This window comes from Polyergus mexicanus, unplaced genomic scaffold (assembly GCF_030449975.1).
Source record: "Polyergus mexicanus isolate NDT 795.1 unplaced genomic scaffold, iyPolMexi1.0 SCAF_3, whole genome shotgun sequence".
Classification (NCBI taxonomy): Eukaryota; Metazoa; Arthropoda; class Insecta; order Hymenoptera; family Formicidae; genus Polyergus; species Polyergus mexicanus.
Window position 1 is genome coordinate 4,287,699 of NW_027223323.1, and position 12,121 is coordinate 4,299,819.

Consider the following 12,121-nt stretch of genomic DNA (forward strand, 5'->3'; position numbering starts at 1 on the left):
CCCGGGATTATGCGCGAATTCGATGTTCGCGAGGCGGAGGAGGTGTGTTAGCGCGCCCACCGGATCTCAGCGTCGAGAGCGCCCGCGCGCGCGCGCGCGGAGGGAAATTACTCTCTGAATTATAAATAGCGACAAGGCGGATTAAGGAAAACGGATTATACGGTCGCTACGTAGTCGCGCGATTCTTCACCTTGCGCGATCTTTCATTTCGTTGTCGCGTGGCTGAATATGATTACTGAATTCGACGTGAATGAACGATCCGCGAGTATTTACCGGCTCATACGCAGATTCAAGTCTCGTTATACATATAATCTCACGCTTTCGCGTACGTAATGTACCTTTAAACGCGCGCACATATACACAATGGACCCTTTCATTTTCAAAAGATCGCGCCGAAAGATCCCTTTCTACGAAGGCGGGAGAAGGAAAGGACAAGGGGAGAGGGAGAGGGGGCTCCTGTATAATTTAATGGGTCCGATATGATCCGTGCTCAGCGCGAAGCGTTCGCTGGTCTTGCATAGATACTGGAAATGGTAATTGGTGAGGTAGGTATGCAGATACGCGCCACATGTATTCTGGACAGCGACGGGGGAAGGGTGGGGGGGGGCGGATGAGAGGCACTAATATACTCACACGTGTTAGCGATCGTGTCCCCAGGATTTGATTGTCCGTGTTGCCTAGAGAATTATCGAGCCCGCTGGATTCCGCTGCGGCATTTGCAAGCGGAAGTGCGCGCGCTACGATTCAGAAACATTGTCGGACCAGCAGGATGCGCCATGTGTGATTGCTTCCCACAGTTGCCAAGTTACATACGCGTTAACTATAAAAGGAAAGTGTACACACAGTTAACGTATGACGGGGGCCGCGTTGCAGTATGATTGCAGAGTTGTTTATCCGTTATATCTCGTTGTACTATTTAGGGAGAGAAACGTTCGATATATCGCGACAATTGATGACAAAATATTTCGCGATAATTTCAAATTATAATATTTATTTGCGCGTTTAATCTTATGATATAATTTCAAGATGAAATTTTTAAACCATATTTAATTTTCTTATTTAACTTTAAAAAATATTACCTACTAATTCACTGTAATTTACATTTTATTATACAGATATTAAGTTGATTATATAAATGTTTAATGTAAGTATAATTATTATTTTTAATTATGCGAGCCAAAAGGAGTTGCATGGGATATACTTTTTTCTTATAAATTTAGATATATCTTTTTGATATTTCAATATTCATACTTTAAATTTGATACACACTGTAGAAGTTAAATAATAAATAAGATGGAACATTCGCGCGTAATTTATTACGTTGTAATATATCATGGCGCAATAATATATATCTGTCAAATATTATGATATTTATAACAATTGGCGATAAAATAAATAAGTAATTAACTATAATACGCATTTAATCGTGTCTCAAAACTCCTACATCTGCGAACAGCGTAAATTCTCGTAACGGTTTTCTTAACTGATCGGACGAGCAGTTAGCGAAACGTCGTCGATCATAGCGGCGCCGTTTCTGGCATTAAAGTCCACTGCTCATATTAGGAGTCGTATTCGGTTCTACAAATGTCGTTCGTCCCACGCGACTTGTTTTGCCGGTAAAAATACTTTCAAGGAAATATAAATTGATATAAAAGACGGATTGTAACGGGAGGCGCTATAAAACACCCATCCCTCATCACTTACATACGCGCGCGATGCAACACACGCCTCTCGACGGCCGGAGTTGCTGGGCGAGGGATATCGCTTGTTGCCGTGTCGGACGTGTTCGCGATATCACTTTCATAAATGTACATGCATGGAACTTTGTACCCGCGAGCAGATTGCGATCTAATACGAAACTTTTCTCGTTAATCTTAAAGGGTAAGTTAATTTTCCGCCTATAAAGCCCATGCGCGTTTCGTGCGATGAGAGCGTGTTGATATTTATTTACATTCAAGCATTTGTAGAAGAAATTTACAAAATTTTAGAAAATTATTCAAACATTTCCAGCCATAAGAAAGACAAATATGTATATTCATTCGGATTAAAATTATCGGCTTAAAGATTTTGTATCGAATTTATGTTTGTATGAGTTTTTCTTATAATTTACTTGAGAAGAATATATTTTAATAATTTAGAAAATTTCTTCTCGGATAACCAGTTTTGATTCATTATTTAATTATAAAAATTATACGCGATAATTGTTATTATATAGGCAATAATGTATTGTCTTTTGCAAGAAATTGTATAGATGCCAAAAAGATTGAAAGGTTTCGAGGATTTTATGCGAAAGTACGGAGGAACGAATCGAGAGAGGAGTCGATTGAAAAATCCTTAGACTGTCTTTACATACGCTATTCGCTCTCCTAGTATCGCCCAAAACGGAGAAATAGACACGTGTGCGCGCATATGGTCGCTCGTTCCACGTGGCCAGTAGTTGTATTCGAAGGTATGTGAGTGTCGATCACGTATTTATAAGCTTTCTCTACGCCGTCTGACTTTAAATTAAGTTTTGTACCTCGAGACGCGCTCCGGTTTAATTCTATGACGCATGAATACTTCAACGGTGCGTCCTCATTGGGTGGCTGGCGGAGGTTTAGTCGCGGGCTTCTTTCTCGCTGGCTATCTCCTGGTGGATAGAATAACGAAAACGGAAAGGGGAGAGCTCAATTCACATTTGAATGAGGGCGCGGTATTTTTACGGAATTCGCGATGCATTTCTTACGAATGAAATTAATATCCCTTTCCAACTGTCTTAAATTAAGAAAATTTCCTTCATGATTGATAGGAAACCATAAATATTTTCCTTCGCAAAAATCCTTCATATCGTTTCGCTACAAGATTCAATTTTTCATTCTTAGATTTTGAAATTTTGAATGATATACAATACATGTATAAATAAAAAATATAATATTAATATTATAATATTTATAATTATATATATATTATATATATTTATTATTATATTAATATCTCACACATTTATATATCAATATTAATATGATATATTGTACAATATATGCGAGAGACGAATAAGTTTTAATTAATATTGTATAATGACCAGTTTAACTTTATCGCTTGGCTGTATCTATCACGCAAATAGATTTTCTCGTCGATTTACCGCATGTGGCGTGCGTTCAATTACAAGGATAGTGACATCGATACTGTCGTAACGTCGATGTATTCGCAATAAGCCATGCCAAGATATACAGATTTGGTTTCCGAAATTGTTGAATATACAATTACATTAGCGTTGTATATACAATACATTCCTTGCGGGTGAAATCCTATGCGAAGGGAAAGTGAGCTATTGCGATGCTAGCGAGCATGTAATTATTTCGACCAAGTACTTGGAATAATTAATGTAATTTCTACCGTTACTGCGAGCGGATACTTAATGGAATTATAATCATCAATTAATCATTACCCTACTAATGCTGCGATCAATAACTACGGCGGACGTTCGCGCGTCCGTCGCGCGGTCGCGTTCACGCAAAATTAATCTCCGAAGAGCGCTATTGTTGGAATCGGCGTGATATTACACGCGTATTGCCATAAATTGTCAGCGATAATAAATCACCAGTTAATTAAAACTCATGTTAAATAATCCTCGCGGTCATATCGATTATTTATCGGTGAGCAAACGCAACGCGCGTTCAAAATCGCCCGACGTTGATTTCGACGATTCCAATAGCTTCTACAAACACAATCGGAGTTACGTGCACCGCGAAATCGCGCGAATTTCTTCGACGGCTCTTTTCGACGAGAGCGGAATTATCCTCGCGGTCTTCGCGAAGAACACGAAATTGAGTGAGTGAATTCGTCGGGGAAGGCAATGGCTGGAGAGCGCGAGATCCACGCGGGGACGACGGCACATTTTCTACGAATGATGTATTGAAAGTAACTGCGGCCAATAAAAATCAAGCGCTTTCTCTGGCTCGCGTTCGTGATTTGTGGTCGATAAATCAAAGACACCGCACTTCTTACGCGTGCCGTTCAGACGGAAACGCGCGGAAGCGCGCATTCGGAATGCGCTTCGGGATTCTTATTCTTCACTCGGACGCAAAGCGTGCGCGAAACTTACTATTTGCAATATACATCTTATTCTTAGCTAAGTCCCCGGGGGTCATACGTACTCTCTCCTTTAAATTTTTATCTCTTTGGCTCAAATGTCTGAAATATTCAATCATATGTGACATTATTATATTCGACCTATTATATCGAAGTAAATATTTTTTATGGCTTTCTCACTATTGATAATTACATATTTATGAAATTGTTAGATCACTTTTTTTATTGCTAGAAATCTGAAGCAGTCGATCTGGAGATCTCTTGAGATAGATAAGTATTTTATTACGGGGACTAATTAAATTGGTTAGTTGAGATATATTTATATTCGCAATGTTAGAAAGTCAGGGAATTATCCAAATCCGATACACGAATAGGAAAAGCTTCGTTCATCATTCCTGGCAGAATACGCGAAGGGTGGGCGAGGATCGCGTTCGCGAACATCGCAATCGAGGTGTCTCCCCGCGTTGCAACGACGACGTCGTCGCGCGGGTCCGTCTGGCAGCGCGCGGCGCGATGAATCATTTGATTACCGGAAAACTTATGATTTCTACTCTCAGCGGAAGGCAATTTACAAGATTGGTGACCCGACGCTATAATGCGATAGCGTCGCTACCGCTTCGGGGGAAAGTGGCGGCTGGGTATATGGCCGAACCTCGTAGACGGGAAAAGAGAGCGGGATAGAAAAAGAGAGGAAGCTCTCTGACCGCGCGTGAGAAAGTGCGGCGCGACGAGGGGGTTTGAGAGGGGTTGAGAGGGACTCGGGGAGCGAGATGGGACGACCGGAGGGTGCCTCGCCTCCCGCGCTCGCTGTTTGTGTTTTTAATTTTCCCGGGCCGTTTTGTATGCAGATATCTAGCGTAATTTATCCAGGGGGCAGCGAGGGGGAAACAGGAACGGCTTGTGACGGAGGAGTGTACGTGTGGCGAGTAGCCAGTCTCGCGTGTACCGGCTGCCTGTGTCGACGAGGCTTTCACCACTGCAAACTTGAAAACTTGATGGAATCTTCCGCCGCCGCGATACAGGCGCAAAGCGTTTTCAGCAGTTCGCCGTGTTCGAATGATCGATGCGGGAAATTTCTAGCACGAGTAACAGATAATCCCTCTTTGTTCGAGACTTTTTAATCAGTATTTTTCTTATCTTCTCGTAACAATTATATAAAAAATATGTGCTTGTTTTTGTAAAATAATTATTACACGGAGTAAAAACCATATCTGATGAAAAGAACGATATGTCTTATCGAAAATGGAGTTTTTTTCTTTTTTCTTTTTAAGTGTAATTGGATATTGATCTTTATAATTTCTCAATAATTTCCAAACAACAAATTATTCAACTTTGTAGGATAATTTCTGCTCGCGATAAAAAAATAACTCTACCGTCGTCGAATGTTTAAAAAATTTTTTTGCGAAACGATATGAAATCTTCGAGATCAACATTTCAAAAATAACATGCCATTAGACTCTGTAAGTGGAACCTTATTAAAATGTATATCGAATATTTTCGATTTCATATCATATCATCGTAGTGTTATTTTCATTTGCCGAAAGAAGAATTGGCAAAATGAGGTAATGAATCTACACTGTGCAAATTAGCAACTGAAAAAATAACGCCTGGAATAATGAAATAAATCAACGATAGTCGTATAGGAATTTCGGATAGATTTATCAACATTCGTTTAACTGAAATCAATGCCAAAATAAGCGACTATCTCTTTTGTTAAATCGGTGCTTATTATTTTTTTCTATCTTTATACAGTTTTCTTGATAGTTAAATTTAGCTCTTTCCCGGCGATAATCATATTTACATCGTTTTGACGATCGACAAACAGATTAAGATCCCATCAAAAATCATTCTAATTCGCAACGCCGACGAAGTGGCGAAGACGTTTTGTCGATAAAGCTTTCATAAGTCGCTATATAAAGAAACCTTTGTGTGTCGCTCATAGTTTCGGTTGCAAATCAACAGCAACGGCGCGGGGCCAGAATCGATATCCGGTATAGAGTTTTGCCGCGCGATACTATAATTCCTTTGTAGAGGGGGAGAGGTTGCGATCGTATTTCTCTAAGAGGGCAAACTCCTAATACCCACCTATAGACGGAATCGACTCTCTCGCTCGAACGAGGACGAACGAGGACGACCGAGGCGGCTCGGAATGCTTTTTCTCCAGATTGGCCAAGACACCGGCACGCACCACTATTGGCCGAAGACGCTCTCTAAGAGCAAGAACTTAATTATCTGCGAAACAATAGTCGGCGAATTATGATTATTACCCTCCGGGACGGTCTTGCGAGCGAACGAGCGTGCCAGCAACGGGGTCGGACTGGCGCGCTCTATATCCGCGGTGATAAAAATTGCGAGAGCGTAAATAAGGGGATCTCGTTTTTCCGAGGTCTTTTCCGCGAGTGAGATCGCTGAGCTGCTGCCGATGAGTCTCTCTTGTCTCTCGTCTTGTTGATTCTATCTTACCCGATACAAGATAAACTGCAAAGATATCCCGTTTTAATTCCAATCTGTATTCATTCTCAGCCAGCGTCCCGTTGCTAAAAGTGTATTTCTATCTTGGTGGATTCTAAATTATCTTTTACGTTGCCGGCAAATACATATATCGGACTTTTAATATTTTGTTATAGCTTACAGAATTAATATCGGAACTAGCTTAAAATCCTAAAAATGAGAAGTAATTGCTTCGAAAAAGAGTGAGCGTTAAAGGATTTCTGGAATATCGATTCTCCTGTAGTCTGAAGGAAGGACCGCAACGATCCTAACGTCAAGTAATTTACAGTCAACAAACAATTCGTATCGCGCGATCGCGTCGTCGTCGAGCGCTGTTCGCCAATCGTGAGGCGGCCTCGTCACGATAATAGCGACGACGATAATCGATATCGAATCCGGGATCTATCAGGCAGCCTAGCTGGATCCGGAATCCGGGAGCGCCGTATACCGTATGCTCCGTGCGACCTTATCTTAATCGGACGCTGCAGCAACTTTTAACAAGTTCGCCGTAATAGCGTGCCACGGCGCGACGGGATAAGAAGAGACGCGAGACTTGTTTACGAAACCGCGCGGCGTCAGATCCTCGTCGTCGATACTTGCATCGTCGATGCAAATGAAATTCTGCGAAATTTGTTCCGAAGAGATTTATCCGTTTAAAAGCTTCGCGTCGTGCGTGTGGCATCGCCCGAAAAGATCGGGACGGCATTCCCGATCAGTTGATCGTCGATCCTTCATGACGATCCTTCATGCCTAAGAAATATATGATAATGGCAACGACGGCAAGACGGATGGTCCATCGCGATTCCCGCTGATTGGTCGTTGGCTTACGCGGTTGAAGCGAATCTTCCGGACGGATCCTCACGGTTTTTCGTGGCGTATCAACGGACCGGCTCGTATTTCATCCCGGTTGCTTTGCCTCTGTTTTTTTGTCTCTTGCCGAGCGTCGAGAAGCGATAATTCTCGAGAGAACTCGGAACTCGCGGAAGAAGAACCTTTTCCTCGTCGAGAGGGCGAATTGATGAACGGAGGCGATCGACGGATCTCTCTCGAATTCCGCCGCGTTTGCGCAAATAGGATTATTTTTGTTTGCGGCGAAGATGATCCGATAGTCGCGTGATCGATGGAATCCCGTGGGATCGTTGCGGAGCACGAGTCTTTAAACGTCGCATCGTGAACGAACGTCAAGTCCTGCGAAATACATTGTTACACACATCGACAAAACTTTTGCGCCGCATTATTATCTTAAGTTCTCCTATATGGCGGAGGTGGATGGCGCATCATCAATTTTCTCCGTTCGACAACTTTTCTGACAAGTTGCTGAAGCAAATATCTCATCGCTTATGTTCATCATTCTTCTGTTGTTTAGTAGGCTTGCCATTTTTTGTTTTCCATAAGAAGCGAGCTAAATGTGACGAGTAGCGCGTTAACGTCTTTACGAGCGTAGAAAATGTGCGATCTGATAAAAATAATATATTTTTTTTTTCCACTGAAAAATGAGATATGTTCTGAAAATATCGTAACATTTTCATAAATTATGCCTAAATTAAGTCTTCTATTTTATCCACACAAAGTAGCTATTATTTCTACGAGTACTTTGACAATTGCATGTTCTCATGCACTTAATAAACTCTCGTGCTAAACCTTTATCGATGTGTATACACATCGTATTATTAAAAATTTATGCAATCGTCTGGTAGTTTTAACAAGATTGATTTATCGTTGACTAATTGATCTGGCGGTCCCGAAAGACGAGAGAGAACGATAATCGATGATCTAGGTTACGGTTAAACTATCGATGTCGTGAACTCTAAATCAGTCTTATTTCACGGTGTTCGCTCGGAAGTTCCGATTCTCTAGTATATACGAAGAGCGAACCCATATTAAGTTAGCCCCCCCCCCCCCACCAACGCCAAATTAAATCAAATACATCAAATAATTTAGTGCTAATTATGTGCTAATTAGTTGCCGTAGTCCGAATTTTGTTGCTCAAACCGTTTAGCAGGAATTTACATTCAAAGTGGGGGGTGCTAGCTTGACATTAAGCCAGCCCCCCCCCATAGTGAAAAAAATATATAGAATGCTCGAATCAAAAAATAAAATACACTAGAATTTGTTGCTATTTTGTTGCTCTAAAATAACATAAAAATATTTTTAAAAAAGTATATAATTTAATTAATACCACTATATACTCAGTCTCGCCGCGCCGTTTTTTAATACTTTAAGACGAGCAACAAATTCAGTTTCTTATATATTTCGATAGTACATCGTCCACAGATTATTTTAGTACCAAATACATGCGAGCGATACATTTTTTTATTTACTTTTACTTCGCGCAAGTGAATGGTACGGCGCGGCGAGACTGAGTATATAGTGGTATTAATTAAATAATATACTTTTTAAAAAATATTTTTATGTTATTTTAGAGCAACAAAATAGCAACAAATAATACGTCTCGATAATCGCGCTTGTGCGAAGAGCGTTACGGAAAATTTAGGCTGGACGGATAGGTGGGGGGAGGGGAGGGGAATGTCGTCGAATATCTCTTCCAAGAACAGAAGCGAGCGAGTTTTTTGCGAGAAAAAAATCGTGCGCCAAAAAACCTTCGCGATACGAACAAGGATAAGATAACGAAGCTCGAGCGATACTTTTGCAATCTCGCGATTATTTTCTGGCGAAATTATACATATAATTGAAGAAGAATCATATATTTTAAAAGAATATTAAAGTATATTGAATTACGAAACGTGTGAAAAACGCGACGCGAAGCTTCACCAATTGTAAAATTTCTCATTTAGCTGTTGGTACTCGTGGTTTCTCGCGGCATTTCAGAGACATTGATTAACGTTGACATGTCACCCTTAATTGGATTTCAGTAACATCCATAGTTTTAAAACTAACCAATCACCAATCAAGAATCGAATGACCGTGATTGGTCAATTTTACAACCATGAATATTATTAAACCTGACGTGTAAAATTAGTCGACTAACTGTCGACTAACCGAACACATTTTTTTTTTCTCTTAAATAAGAATATTTTATTAGGAATGTTCATATGTGGTGTGTGAGCTGCTTTTCAGATATATTCCTCCTTGAATCTTACACATTCTATTCAACGATTATTCTCGTTGTATTATCGTTTCGCCATGAAAATTGATCGAGATTTTGTAATATAACCTCTCTCTCTCTCTCTCTCTCTCTTTCTCTCGAGCCGCGCTTCTTTGTTTATATCTGAATGTTTACATCCAACTTTTTTGAACGCTTCTGTACCGAGACGTTCGGCGACGCGGTCCTCCCCTCTCCTCACCTACCCGTCCAGCCTAAATTTTCCGTAATCGTGTCAGTCTCTTCGCACAAGCGCGAGTCTCAAGACGAATTACGGTCGCGCTCCGTGTTTCTCGCGTCTTTTTATCCGTCGAAAGTGAGATCCGCGTACGAACGAGTGTCGGGAGGGTCTTGTATCGAATAACAGGCGATTATCCGAGTGTAATATATTAACCCGTGTAATCGTGATTAAGGCATCTTTCGATATATATATATACTCGCAAACGACAAGATTTTTCCCACGCATCTTTTATCTATCGAAAATGAATTTCGCATCCGAACGAATATTCGAAATATCCGAATCGAGAGTAATTTGTAGTTTTGATATATCGACTTTATAATACGATACAACGCGATCGATGAATACATTATTTAACATATTTTTAGACGCTGAAATAATTTACTCGCTGTCGTATATAATAATATTGCGTTGAAAATATAAGCGCGTCGCGTTCCACACGTTTCTGCTTTAATATTCTTTTCATATTGTTTTCAAATGTAATCCTTTTTTCAGAGTTATATTCACAATTTCATAAATCGAGATCGCAAAAGAGCGTCGCTCGAGCTAGTTTGATTTATCTCGCGCAGGATTCTTCGCGTACGGTTTATTTCTTGGAAGAGACGCGCTCGCTCCTTTTCCTGGAACGGATATTCGACGACGCGTTCCCCCCTCCCCATCTACTACTACTCAACCTGCCTAAATTTTCCGTAACCGTTACAGTAACCGTCGTATTGCATTAGCGTGCGAGATTGAAATATTCTTTCCGTATTTCTCGCCTTTTTTTATCCATCACAAGTTTATCCCGTGTATAAAGTGGATGTCGTGAGTATCGGGAATGTCGATTAGAATCACGGAAAATCGTCTCCGTCCATTTATTAATATGCGATTATATGTTCTTTCATGTTTATAATCGGCATGGAAATAATTTTACCGCGTCATTGCATATGGCGGATTTTGGACTACGAGTGAAATAGTGATTATGAGAATAGTGATTATGCATGAGTGGACAAATTGATAGACTGTCTCGTCTCAATTTGAAGCGAAGGGAGCAACCGGAAACGGAAAGGATCTCGCGATGACCAGATGCGGAAAGAAGTGAGACATGCAAGGGCGGTGCATCGGTCGGTCAGTAGAATTTATTATTAAACATTTAAAATTGTCAATATAATTTTTAGTTTATGGAAACAATAGTATTGAAAAATCGGGGGGGTTTTGTTTTTTATTAATGATTTATAGCTCATGTATAAATATTTAGAATTATAACTGACCATATTACCTTTGCCTTGATTATTTCTATTATTCGTCATTGATGATTACTGATGATTTCATAATTATAATCGTTGAGCGCAATAATTTTACTATTTTATTAGCATTCGAAATCATCATTAATACGATTACATTTTATTTAACTCCGATCACTCTGTAATCTTAACATATATCTTTAACGCGTCATTCTTAAAAAAGCAAGAGGAGCAACAAATTCAGTTTCTTATATATTTCGATAGTATATTGTCCACAGATTATTTTAATACCAAAAACATGCGAGCAACAAATTCTTTTAGTTAATTTATATAATATAAGAGCGCGTCGTATAGGGTCCTCGGCGACAAAGTATCGATTTTTAATACTTTAAGACGAGCAACAAATTCAGTTTCTTATATATTTCGATAGTACATCGTCCACAGATTATTTTAATACCAAAAACATGCGAGCGACAAATTCTTTTAGTTAGTTTATATAATATAATAGCGCGTCGTATAGGGTCCGCGGCAACAAAGTATCGATTTTTAATACTTTAAGACGAGCAACAAATTCAGTTTCTCATATATTTCGACAGTATATTGTCCACAGATTATTTCAGTACCAAATACATGCGAGCGATACATTTTTTTATTTACTTTTACTTCGCGCAAGTGAATGGTACGGCGCGGCGAGACTGAGTATATAGTGGTATTAATTAAATTATATACTTTTTAAAAAATATTTTTATGTTATTTTAGAGCAACAAAATAGCAACAAATTCTAGTGTATTTTATTTTTTGATTCGAGCTTTATATATATTTTTTTCACTATGGGGGGGGGGGCTGGCTTAATGTCAAGCTAGCACCCCCCACTTTGAATGTAAATTCCTGCTAAACGGTTTGAGCAACAAAATTCGGACTACGGCAACTAATTAGCACATAATTAGCACTAAATTATTTGATGTATTTGATTTAATTTGGCGTTGGTGGGGGGTC

General features: G+C 39.8%; 1 long non-coding RNA gene across 2 annotated transcripts in view; it reads left to right on the forward strand.

Annotated features, from left to right (window-relative positions):
• The window catches only part of LOC138944946 (uncharacterized), a 54,305-nt gene that overhangs the window by 6,979 nt on the left and 35,205 nt on the right, over positions 1 to 12,121 (forward strand). The window contains exon 1 of one of the 2 annotated variants that reach the window (XR_011448896.1): positions 10,783 to 11,009. The exons of the other annotated variant lie outside the window; for it this stretch is intronic. This is a non-coding gene — a long non-coding RNA (uncharacterized lncRNA). Of the gene's footprint in view, positions 1 to 10,782; positions 11,010 to 12,121 lie in introns of those variants that run through there. 2 annotated transcript variants of the gene reach the window in all.